This window comes from Silene latifolia, chromosome 2, assembly GCF_048544455.1.
Source record: "Silene latifolia isolate original U9 population chromosome 2, ASM4854445v1, whole genome shotgun sequence".
Classification (NCBI taxonomy): domain Eukaryota; kingdom Viridiplantae; phylum Streptophyta; class Magnoliopsida; order Caryophyllales; family Caryophyllaceae; genus Silene; species Silene latifolia.
This window is the reverse complement of record NC_133527.1, coordinates 90,295,550-90,308,716: the sequence shown is the minus strand read 5'-3', so window position 1 is coordinate 90,308,716 and position 13,167 is coordinate 90,295,550. Positions and strand designations below refer to the sequence as shown.

Below are 13,167 nucleotides of genomic sequence, written 5' to 3'. Positions count from 1 at the left end.
TGGGTATGGGGAGTTTGAGGAGCAAGACAACACAAACCTACCTTATTATTCGTACAATGAAAATCCTAACTATTACCCCAAATTTTCCCACCAAAATCACCACATCCAATATCCACAACAACCACCAACCCGATACCCACTTCATTATGAGCCTCAATTGCCACAATACAACCACTTTCACACTTACCCACAACAAGAAGATGAACCCATTCAAAAAGTGATTCTCCAAATGATAGGAGATCAACAAAACTTCTTCAAACAAATGCTAGAAGAGAGCCAAAGAAGGGATAATGTTCTCCAAGGCATTGTTGCCCAAAGAGAGAAATTGGAGATTCAAATTGCCCAATTAAAAGAATCCCAAGCAATCACTCCCCACCATTCTTTGGACATTGAGCACAAATGCGAATTTGAAGTAGTAACCTTTGATATGGAAAATGAGAAATGGGAAGAGCCAATCTCTTTGAGCTCTTGTGACTATGAAAGTGTTGTGTTCGATGAGGAAGACATGAGGTTGAGCAAACCAAATACTCTTAACCTTTGTGAGTATGAGGGTGTGTCCTTTGAAGTGAACATTGAGATGTTGGAAAAGGAGCTAAATGAAGCCCCCATTTATGATTCATGTGAAGATAGCAACAATGATGATGAACCTAACGGATGGACTCATAATATCACCTTGCTTGAGGAGCCTATCCTTGAGACATTTGAGATACCCTATCATAAAGAAGGACGTCCTTCCTTTATTCCTCATGAAGATCACTTGACACCTATCATGGAGCCAATGATCATTGAAGAGGATATGATAGACCTTCTTCAAAAGGCCAAAGTTTCATACAAGAGCTACTTGATGAAAAAGCTCAAAGAGAAAATTGATCGTGAGGCTACTTGTGAAGATTTGGCACCCACAATCTCAACTCCTAAGGTATCTGATCATCAATGTTATGAAAATTCTCCTTCTACCTTGGAAGGATTGAAAAATCAAAATGTTATCATCATCACCGAAATTGAAGAAGAAGTTGGTAAGTGGAAGTCTTCGGATGAAAATGAACCACACTTCATGCTTAGTGTCGACAAGAATCATGGGCTTATTTATTTGAAGCATCGGGAAAGCTCTAATGCTAAGGACAAAGCAAGGAAAAGAACATTCTACAAGCTTCCTTGGCCAAATTTCATATTCAAATTGAGCAACCTATACTTGTGCTTATTTGGAGCTTGTTCACAAGTTTTCGATCTCTTATTACGAGCCTTGAGCTCTATGGATAAGAATTTCTACAATTTGAATTAGTTTGGTGGAGTCCTATCTCAAACCACCATTTGTAAGATATTTCTTGGACCCTTTACTTTGTATAATATTGTACTTTATTGCATTTACATTTAATTTCTTGCATGAGAGTAGAGAGAGAGAGAGAGAGAGTCATCTTACATGTTTAATGAGCAAATTTCAGAAAAAGATAAGGAAAAAGAGAAAATCGGTGAAAAGGGTGTGTTATTTCACGAAAAAGAAAGAAAAAGAAGGAAAGGAGCAGAAGACGCCCGGATCTAGAGAAAGACGCCCGACCAGGGCCCACGGCGAAGAAATGATTAAAGCTGTAGAGGAAGACGTGCGGATTCGAGCAAAACCGCCCGTCCTGGGCAATACGTCCGTTTTCTTAACGGGACGCCCGTCCCGCGTGTCACCCAGAAACGAAATCTTATGCTGCACCTGAATACGGGCGGATTTAATCCAAGACGCTCGACCGGACCAAGCTGCGCATCCCAGATCCAAGACGCCCGTCTTTTCCCACCTCTCAGTCAAGAAAAATTGCTGTGTTAGAATCCGTGCGGATTCAAGCAAAGACGCCCGTCTTCTTCTCCCACAATCCGCCCGTCCCGATGGAAATCCGCTCGGATTGCCCTGTTCTTTCGGATAAAACGGATTTGACCCACTCTTATCCGTTCGGATTCCCTCTTGCTTCTATATAATCACCCCCTTTCTCCCTCATTTCCTCACCTTATCAAACCCTAAAACACTCATCTCAATCCTCAAAATCACCCTCCCATCCTCAAAAACACTCCCATCACCCACATCAAAATGGCACCATTGATGAACACCAAGGGAAAGGCTAAGAAATTGGTTGAATCAATCGGGAGGAAGCGCAAGGGATCAACCTCTTCAATGCCGCGGGAGATAGTGCTACCAAGGAGCTCCCAACCCTTAATGAGGGGAGGAATTGAACAACTCGACCACTTGTTATAGATAGCATTCATTTGTTATATATATCATATAGAATTGCATTTAGTTAGAGCATGCATTCATTCATATCATATCATTGCATTTGTACTTCAATTTCCATAAAATCAAAAAACCCAAAAACATGTATTTTCCTTTTATCCCTACTTCTACATGTACATTGAGGACAATGTCCAAAATAAAGTGGGGGATGGGAATTTATATTCAAAAATACATAAAAATTGAAAAATTTTGAAAAATCCCAAAAATATGTCTTTTAAATCTCATAAAAACAAAAACCATAAAAATTTGAAAATTAAAAAAAAAAAAAAAACCAAAAACAAGTTTATTTCTTTTGTAATGTAGTCTTGTATATATTGTGTTTGTTCTATCCTTTTTCACATTGATTGACTATGCCACATCCGAGACATGAGGATATTGAAGACCGCATGGTATGATCTTTCCAATCTCCTTTTTCCCCTTTATGTTAATGACTATGTGGCTTTATTTTGTTTGATGCGGTATAACAATGTGAACTTAGGACTTGCATTTAGTTTATATGTCATATTAGTTAATAGAATCACTTGCATTAGGATGTTTATATTAGTTGCATCATAGCATGTAGTTGCATGTTAGAAATGTTTTGAAAAATGCCTAATTAGGAACTTTGACAAGAGCAACTAAGCCATTACAAATACTTTTTCAACTTAAGACTTTGCCTACTAGAATGGTTGTAAAACACCCTAGATAGTGTCATACTAGTGTCTTTTGACCCATGACGCAAAGCCTAGTCTAGGGTTTGCATGTGAGTCACCTATCCAACCCCGTGATGCGATGTGGACTTGGTTAACTTGTCTAGGTGACCTTGATTGACCTTGTGGTAAGGCAACCCAAAAATATTTTCTATCAATAAGTTTGAAGTGCTCATCTCAAAGAATTTTGTCATGTGGAAGTAATTTAATGCCAAGGAAACCTCAAATGTTATGAATTGTTGAATGTTGAGAAATTTAATTTGTTTTGATGGAGGCGTACCACTTCGATGTGCTTTGGAGCGGGATCCATTGAATTGGGCCCCCACACAATTGTGAATTCGGCCGCCCAGAGACAGAGTGACTATCACCCCGAAAAGCTATTGTCTAGAGGTTAACCGGTTGCCTAATAAGCGATTGGCGAAAGCAAAGGACACTAGCCCGGAAGGGACAAACCCCATCTTAAATTTTTGAAATGTGAAAGTGAAATGAGGACAATTTTGAATACTAGTCATATCCACCCGTTGTGTATAAAGATTTGAGCATTTCATTCCCAAAAAGCCTTTTGTCAAGCCACTTTGTCGAGCTTGGGACGATCCATGACCTTTACTTTTGTAGAGAATTCGAGACTTGTCATGTCATATGCTACTAGCATCATAGGGATCATCATTCCACCACCATCCGATCGCTCTTGACGGAAGCATTTGGAAATTGAGGACAAAAGTAGTCTAGTTTAACACCATTTGGAGGTGATTTAGTGCCATCCTCTTAGCCTTAGTAATTTGTTGAACTAGTATTTGTGAAGGATTACATGCTCTTAAATTTGTTCCTCTTTAGTGCCTCCGCCACTTGATGAGGAAGTGGCTATTCCTTTTGTAGATGCATCCATTATGTGATTTTGTGTGCTTAATGTTTGGATGTGTCGCCATTTTGGCAAGACCCACCTTGCCTTGCAAGAAGGCATCCTACCTCATGGTTGTCTTGTTGTGAGTTGAAGGGGCGGAGTGAGACCCGCTAATTGTCTCACATCGGCTATATTATTAGGTTAGTTTAAATAAAGGTCTAGTTTTTGTCACCTCTTTACTCGGGACGAGTAAAGGTTCGGTTTGGGGATATTTGATGTGAACATTATTTGCGCACATTTAGTCCCCTAATTGAGCCTATTTTGCATACTATTATAACATTCTATGGCCATTTTATCCGTCAAAACCTTCCTATTTGCTTTTCTATCGCATTCTATATGTTTTGTAGGAAAGAAGAGAATAAGGCGGAAATTCCTGTCTTTCACGCGTATTCGGAAGCTTTATGACGATATTTGATAGATATTATGAGGAGGAAGCAAGAACTAGAGATCAAGCCTACAAGAATAAAATGGAAGTGAAGGAAAGGGAAGAATAGAAGAGAAAACGAAAACTGAAGTCCAACCCGTGCGGATTCTCTGAAATCCGGCCGTCCACAATGCACGGAACCCGTGCGTCTTCACCACAACCCGCCCGTTTTCCCCTTCACCAATCCGCCCGTCTTCACATCAATCCGCTCGGATTCCAGCCAGCACATTTTCGTGTTCTTCAAGCTCCGAGAAAGACGCCCTTCCTTCGAAAAATATCGGAGTCTCCCTGCTCAAATCTCAAAAGTGTAATTACTAGTTTAGCCCTTAGTTAACCCTAATGCATCCACCTAATTTCTATTATAAATACCCCACTTGTAAATAATCAAAGGGGGCCTTTTTATCAAGTTTTATTAGAGATAAACAAGTTTTTAGAGTAGAAAATCCTTCTTTAGATTAGATTAGGAGTAGATTAGAATAGATTACTCTTTAATCTTTCCACAAATTACACATTAATCTCTCTTTAATTATTGTTCAAGTTTATTATTCAAGTTTATTATTGGGTAATTGAAGATTATTGGGTTATTATTGAGAGATTGACAACCTTCCATCAATCATCAAGTTCTTCTATTATTCTTTGCATTATTATTTGGATCACCTCAAGTTTGGTATAATTCCTTTACTCTTTAATCTTTATTGTTCATTTCTTCATTCTATTATCATGTTTATACTTGTTGTGATGATTGACACCATTAATGACATGTTTCCCATGATGATGAGTGAGTAGTTACTTAGCTAGGATTAGTGGGTAGTTAAGGGAAGCCAACATGGGATTGATTCATGCTTAATCTAATATGTTTTCATGATTAAATTTCTTGTTTGTTGTGATGTCAACTTTATGCACATGTTATGTTTGATGAAATGCCAAGCCTATGAATCCTTGCATTTACAACCATCTCTTATCTACTCAACTTGACTTGTAAGATATAAACCAACTCGAGTCTTGTTAGACCATGCATAGAAGTTGAATAGGAGGAAAGTAAGTCGACTTGTAGGTGGTGTACAATCTAATCGATTCGGCTCCGGGACCCAACCCTTCCTATGAACCGTAAGACATAAACCAACTCGGTTCCTCCACAACATTAATTGCTTGCTTACGATTGTAAACATGTTTGTATGATCAACACCATGAATCCCCTATGACCCCATGATATCCTAGCACTTTTAATCATTTGTTTACATCTTTCCTTTTGTTGCTTGTTTTACTCTATTGCTTTTATTAGTCTAGAACACAACTACAAACCCAACCAAATTGTGACACTAGCATGAATTGAGGTAGATAGACTTAGAACCCAAAGCACATCGTCCCATGGATCGACCTCGACTTACCGCTAACTAGTTGTATGTTGAGTATTATAAATGTGTTTGATTATATGTGACCCGACGACATCGCACCCATCAGGTAGCCAGTTGTTGCTTCGAATGGACAGGCACATCTCCTACCGTGCTCACGAGGGCTCGGTGAGTCGCGTCCCTTGATTGAACTTTCGTCACTTTTGAAGTGTCAGGCCTGAATAGGCGCTCTCACGTTGTTTGTTTTTTATTTCAGGAGATCGGCACCATGAGGACTTTCTCGGGCTTTACTACCTGCTTGGGCCTTTACGACGTTCTCTGAGCCGGGACGAGGGCGTTGATAGAGAGGTCGGCTTTTGGGCCATTGGTGGCTGCTTGCCGGGATATTCACAGGTCTTTGATTAGGTCAAACATGTGTCTGATCCGTGCCATGTTGGATCAGTATTGGGATACGACGTCGTCGTTCCATATGGAGGTCGGGGAGGTCGGTGTGACCTTAGAGGATTTCGCCATGATATCCGGCCTCCCTTGTGGCGAGACGCCTGTTGAGTTTACAGAGACACCGGAGAGAGTGTCATCTCCTGCGGTTACTCATCTGATCGGTACTGCTTTGCCTGAGCCTTCTGACATTACTCCGTACCTGATCGCGAGTTCGTACGTGAGAGACCACTTCAGAGAGAGAGTGGCGGGTGTTGCTCCGGCGCCGTTGGCGAGTCCGGATGTTGAGGCTAAAGCTGACGCGCAGGAGGCGCGGTTGTGGTAGTGGTAGTTCTTGGGTGCCACATACTTTGGCGACAAGGGTGAGCGCTTGTCGACCAAAGTGCTTCCCCTCCTTGCTGACCTCGACATTTTGGGTCAGTTTGACTGGGTTACGCCGGCTTTGGCAAGCTTTACCCGGTATATGCACGTAGCGGTGTGTCCGGAGGCAGTGAGGGATGGTAGTGCCCCTGCTTTGGTTGGTCTCGGCTTCATCTTGGAGGTACGAGTTTTTTTGTAGTTTTGAGTTTGATTTTGATTTTGGTTTTGATTTTGGCAATCCTTGAGAAATTGGCTGACTTGTGTTTGTTGTGTTTGATTACAGGCTTGGTTGTACGCTTACTTCACTCCTCTGCGTCCGGGGACCACAGGCGGTGTCCGCTTGACCTACCCTGCTGTGAGGGGTTAGACGGTGGCTCGGAAGAAGTCGACTAAGTTGACTTACGATGACTGCAGTCGTCGCGTGAACAAGCTTCAAGTTGCTGACGTGAGTCGTTGTTCCTTACTCTTTCTTCTTTGTAGAATTAGATAGAGATAGGATGACTAGGTAGCTTAGGAAGCCCCCAGTCGGTTGAGTAGCTTTGTTCTGAATGCAGTTTGTAGGGTGGCCTTGGGAGCATTACGCGGACGTGCCGGCCGCCGTTAGGGAGCGTCTGCGGCCTCAGAGCTCCTGGCTTTTGTACCTGGAGACGGCGATCGAGCCAGTTTGGTACCTGGGCGATTGTTTAGCTCGTCAGTGCCTTACTGAGATCTTCGTGGTACCGGTCGACCCGCCTAGGGTGTTGTTCCAGGGGTCGACCCCCGACGAGGTTGAGGAGCATCTTCACGGTCAGGGAGGTGAGGCGTTGTTGCTGCGGGACGTCGACTACGACAGCTTCCGGTTGTCGAGGCTTGCCTGGTACCCGATTGAGGTATGTTTTCCTCTGTTCTTTTGTTTTCATTGTCTCCTTTGATAGGAGGGTTTGTTACCTTTGATGCGGACCCGAATTGCAGGGGGTCGACGCGTTGATGAGGACTCAGCCCCTAGTTTTCCCGGTAGAGACCTCCTTTCAGGGACCGGGCGGTGAGGAGCTACAGTTGCGCCTGCCGGAGCCTGCGGTTGCTGAGGTGACCGACGTAGGCATGGAGTGGAGGTTGAGCGTTCTGAGGGTGAGTTCCTGACTTGAAAATTTTTCCTTATTCGTGTTTTGCCTTGCATTGTATTGAAGGACCTTTTTTAGCTGCAGATGACGACCGTTAGTCATCAGGCTTTGTGGCGGATGGCTAAACGCTGGAGGGCGCTTGCTGGTGACCTGGTTGCGACGGAGGCTCGGCTTTCTCAGGTAATTTGTGTGTTGTTTTTGTGTATTTTTGGTCGGTCCGCTTTGGTTTATATCTTACAATCCTAGGAAAGTTTGGGTCATACTTGATAGGAGTCTTTGTATATTTCAGGTTATCACTAATGCCTAATATCTTACCCAATTCGCCATAAATTATGCGTCTATCAACATTTTCAAGACGAAACTCGATGTTGGTTCGAGTCTCCACCCTTGTGACTTTCAAAGAACTTAAAAATTCCAAGGTGAGGGAGGGGTATGTTAATTCTTTCAATGTAAACAATTTACCCAATCCCATAGACTCAAAGAAGGTTTTGGTTTGTTCAAGAACACCCAATTTTGACAATGCATCTTCACAAATAAACTTAGTAGACATGATGGTTTTCTTAGAAAAGAGAATGAATTTCTCCCTATGAGAGTCGGAAGTGAAAGTTACCTCCGTATAATTGGATAATTGTTCAATAACCGGAGTTGTTGATGTTGTAGCTTCCATAGGGGGGTCTTGTTGTTGAACCTCCAACCTTGCCTCATGACTACCAATGCCTTTGACAATTGTTTTGCTTGAAGAGCTAGCTTCCTTTTGGAAAGTGTCTTCTTTTGGGGTGCCTTGTTGCCTTCTTTAGTTCTTGCCATTCTCCTTTGCTTGATTACACCAATGAGAGGTTGAAATCTTCAGTTTTAGTGATACCCAAATCGATTTAGGATGAATGAATGTTGCTTTGTATCCTAAAAATCGACTCAAAGGTTGAAGATTTTGGTGTTTGAATCACTTCTTGTTGCAAAAGGAGTGATTAATTTTTGTTGTGAGGAAGTTTGGATTTGATTTGGTTGAATTTGGTTGAAGAAATTTGATTTTGTTGATGGAGAGGATGAGGGTTTTTGGGGTTTTTGGGTAGTGGGTAGTGTTTGTATGTTGAATAAATCAGAATGAATGAGAGAAAAAGGGTTTATATCAACCATTATATTTGAAAGTGCAGCGGAGGACGAGCGGACCAGGTGTCGTGACGCTCGGATTCCTCGACGTTTGGCTCAGGAAAAGATGCCACGGGACGAGCGTCTTGCTTCTAAGACGAGCGGATTCCTTGGGGAGGGATGAGCGTCTTTCTGGGTGGACGCTCGGATTCCTTTACAGAGAAAATCCCATATTTTTGCTATTGAAAAGATGAGCGTCTTTTGTGAAGGACGACCGTCCAAACTGAGACGAGCGGATTCTTAGCTGAGACGCTCGGCTTCTTTTACAGGCCAGTTTTTTGTATTCTGCAGCTCTACCAGACGAGCGTCTGGTGACTTTGGACGCTCGAGTTCTTCAAGACGAGCGGATTGCCCGTTTGTCCGCTCGGATTCCTCCTTGACCACACGGATTCAGGTCCATCCGTGGCTACTTCGTAACCCGTGTCATTTTCATTCTTCAATTCTTGTGTTCTTCATTGTAGGGGCACTACAAAGGCATGAATAGCCTAGGCAATTGCTATCCCCACACTAAGGTAAAGCACTACACATCAATAAAATCATAAGTCCCCCCCTCACTTCTCTCAAAATGATGAATACCTTGATCAAGGCACAAAAATATAAATCCAAAAATGACAAAAATGCAAAGTAATAATTGAAATGCAAGTTAGGGAGTTAGAATATTTACAAATGGTGGTTTAGGGAGGACTCCACCAAACTCTCATCCAATGTGAGATGTCAAGGGGGCGTGTTCAAGGTGTTGTTGATGTTACTCAACACCTTGAAGAAGTAGTTGAACGCTTGCTCATTATCATGATAAAGGTCCTCAATAGATTTTTGCACTTGTTGTTCTCCATGATAGTCTTGGTTCATAGCATTACCAATATAGGGATTGAATATCCCTTCGAACTCATCATCCCAAAGACCGCAAACTTCGTCTACTTGATCATTAAAAATCTCTTGAGTTGATAGAGACAACTCTCCTTCTTTCTTGTCTTGGCCAATGAGGCCATCTTCTTCACTTGTCATGGGTGAGCTTTTCAAGCTCTCATTGTTGCTATTTCCTTGCTCTTTTGATGGAGCATCATCCACTTTCTTTTTCCATTGAAATTTCAACTTCTTCCTATCATCTTTTCGGCTATAGTGATCAACCATAAAACATGTCTCATGCAATCGGGGAGCTCTCATGGTCTTGTCAAGATTAAAAGTGATGGTTTCATCTCCCACTTCAAGGGTGAGTTCTCCATGCTTCACATCGATCACCGCTCCCGCGGTGTGCAAGAAAGATCTTCCTAAGATAATAGGAATGTTGGAGTCTTCTTCCATGTCAACAATAACGAAATCCACCGGGATGAAGAATTTTCCAATTCTCACGGGAATATATCTTCCCATACCCCTAAAGGTGTCTTTGTTGATCTATCCGCCATTTGAAGCGTGATGTTGGTACATTTGAGTTCTCCCATTCCTAGACTCTTGCTAACCGAATATGCCATGACACTAACACTTGCCCCAAGGTCACATAGAGCTTTGTTAATTGTAGTGTCACCAATAGTGCATGGAATGGAGAAACTTCCTGGATCCTTGAGTCTTGGAGGTGAACTCCCTTAAAGGATGGCACTACTCACCTTAGTGAAGGCAATAGTGTCAGGCTTCCGGATTGATTTCTTCTTCGTATGGATGTCCTTCATGTACTTTGCATAGGCCGGAACGTGATTGATCAATTTCGTGAAAGGAATCGAGACTTCTAAATTCTTCACAATTTCCATGAATTTTCCAAGTTGGTCATCAAACTTAGGCTTAGCTTAACGACTCGGAAATAGAAGTCTAATCACAATGGGCTCCTTCTCTTTGGCCTTTTCTTCACTTTTCTTTGAAACTTCTTGATTGGTGGGTTCTTCTTCCCTAGAGTTTTGCACAACTCTTTTCTTGTCACTAGCTTCCACAACTTCATCCTCTACTTGCTTCTTTGGTCCTTCATATCTCGTACCACTCCTCAAGTGAATGGCACTAACCGTTTCATGTCTTGGGGGATTACTTTGAGGTGGTAATTGCCCCTTTTGTCTTTGAAAGCTTGAAGATGCTAGTTGGGTCGTTTGAGTTTCCAACATTTTTGTGTGGGCTAGGATGTTGTTGATGGTAATGTCTTTTGCTTGGCTATCTTTTTGCATTTGAGTGAAAAATTCTTGTTGAGTTTTTTGCATTTGGAGGACCGCTTTTTGAACATCAAAACCTTGGTCATTTTGTTGATTGTATGGAGTTTGATTTTGATAACCTTGGTTTTGGTTGTAAAAGGGTCTTTGATTTTGGTTTCTCATGGGAGGTGAGGTGTATATTGGTTGAGGGTTTTGAACATTTTGGCTTTTGTATGAGAGATTTGGGTGGAATTTGGTGTTTTCATTGTAATAGTTGGAATAAGGGGTACCACTTTTGTATGCTTGAAAATCATTCACTTGTTCATTTGTTCCCCTACATTCACTTTGGTCATGTCCCAAAGTTCCACAATTCTCACATATCCCACTTGGGATTGATGAAGATGCCACCATGGCATTAACATGATGCTTTGGTGATTTTGAGGCTTCTTCAAGCTTAGCCATAGCCTTCTCAAACTTCAAGTTGATGGTATCAATATGAGCGCTAAGTTGAGCACCCAATTGAGTAATAGAGTCCACTTCATGCTTTCCTCCTCTAGCAGCCTTGCGAGGTCTACTATATTGTGAATTATGGACCCCCATTTCCTCAATCTTGTTCCAAGTTTGATTATCGTCAACTTCGATGAACATACCATTTGATCCCATGTTGAGAATGTTTCTTGAGTCTTCATAAAGACCATTCCAAAATTGTTGTACCAAGAACCACTCGCTGAGTCCATGATGAGGACAAGAGCGACAAATTCCTTTGAATCGCTCCCAAGCTTTATACAAAGATTCTTCATCCCTTTGCTTAAAACCCGTAATTTGAGCTCTTAGCATGTTAGTCTTTTCCGGAGGGTAGAATTTTTTGTAGAAAGCTAGAGCCAACTTCTTCCAAGAGTCAATTCCGAGAGTAGCCTTATCAAGGCTTTTCAACCATTGTTTTGCGGTGCCAATTAGAGAAAAAGGAAATAAGACCCATCGAATTTGGTCTTGAGTCACTCCGGTTTGTGAAATCGTATCCCAATAGTCACAAAACGTTTCCATGTGGGAATGAGGGTCTTCACTAGGCATCCCCCCAAATTGGCTTCTTTCGACTAATTGGATAAATGCGGATTTTGCAATAAAATTTCCGGTTAAGTGTTGTGGTGTGGGAGTACCATTGGGTAGGTTCTCCTCGGTTGGTACGGAATGTGATGAAAACTTAGGCATTGTGGGTTGATTGTGTGACTGATTTTGTGTTGGGTTCTCCTAACCTTCTCTTGCAAAAGGTTTGATGAACTCAATAGTGTTTGTTTGAATATCTACAACCTCACCAATACCTCTCAAAGTATTTCTAGCAAGTCTTCTATTGGTTGTCAAAGTCCTTTCAATTTCGTGATCAATGGGTAACAAGTTACCTTGTGATCTTCTAGACATGCAAAATATCAAACAACTCGAAAACAATTAGAACAAACCTTGAGGAGTTTTACTTCCCCAAGGCAAATAAAGACACAACTAATAACAATCAAAGAAAATCAAATCAAGTTAACACCGTCCCCGGCAACGGCGCCATTTTTGGTCGGTCCGCTTTGAGCTTAGATTTCGGATACTTATCGTTAGAAGCACCTAGACCCAAACATTATTTATAACTTCACAAATAAATCTACTACTAGTAAAGAGGCAAGTAAAGGTCGGATCCCAAGGGACGGGTATTGATGTAGGATTTTCGATTGCAAGTAGTGGTGTCTAGGGGTGTCACAATTTGGGTTGAGATAAGAAGATCACTAAACTAAATAACAATAAAAGTGAACAAGCAAGATGACTAAAATGAGATGTAAACAATTGATTAAAAGCACTAGGGTGTCATGGGTTCGTAGGGGATTCATGGGAATTGATCATACAAACATATTCTCAAATTATAAGCAAGCAATTATTGTTGTGATAGGATCGAGTTGGTTTATATCTTACAATCCTAGGAAGGTTTGGGTCCCGGAGCCGAATCGATTAGATTGTACAACACCTACAAGTCGACTCAATCCTCCCTACTCAACTATATGCATGGTCTAATGAGACTCGAGTTGGTTTATGTCTTACAAGTCTCATTGAAAAGGTAAGTGATGGGTAAAAAATGCAAGGATTCATAGGCTCGCATTTCATCAAACATAACATGTGCATAAGTTGAGATCACAACAAGCAAGCAAATAAATTATGAAAATATATTAAATTAAGCATGAATCATCCCCCATGTTGGTTTCCCCTAATTACCCATTAACCCTAGTTAAGGAAACTACTCACTCATTATCAAGTTTAACATGTTAACAAGGTTGTCAATCATATTTACAAAGCAAAACATGATGAATAAATGAAGATGATTAACAATAATTAAAAAGGGATTAAGAGA

At 41.5% G+C, this 13,167-nt stretch overlaps 1 non-coding gene across 1 annotated transcript; it reads left to right on the top strand.

Moving 5' to 3' along the window:
- The first annotated feature begins 11,517 nt into the window (after window positions 1-11,517).
- LOC141644586 (small nucleolar RNA R71) lies at window positions 11,518-11,624 on the top strand. The gene has a single exon (XR_012544199.1). It is a non-coding gene; the product is annotated as a small nucleolar RNA R71 (small nucleolar RNA).
- Window positions 11,625-13,167: the final 1,543 nt, after the last annotated feature.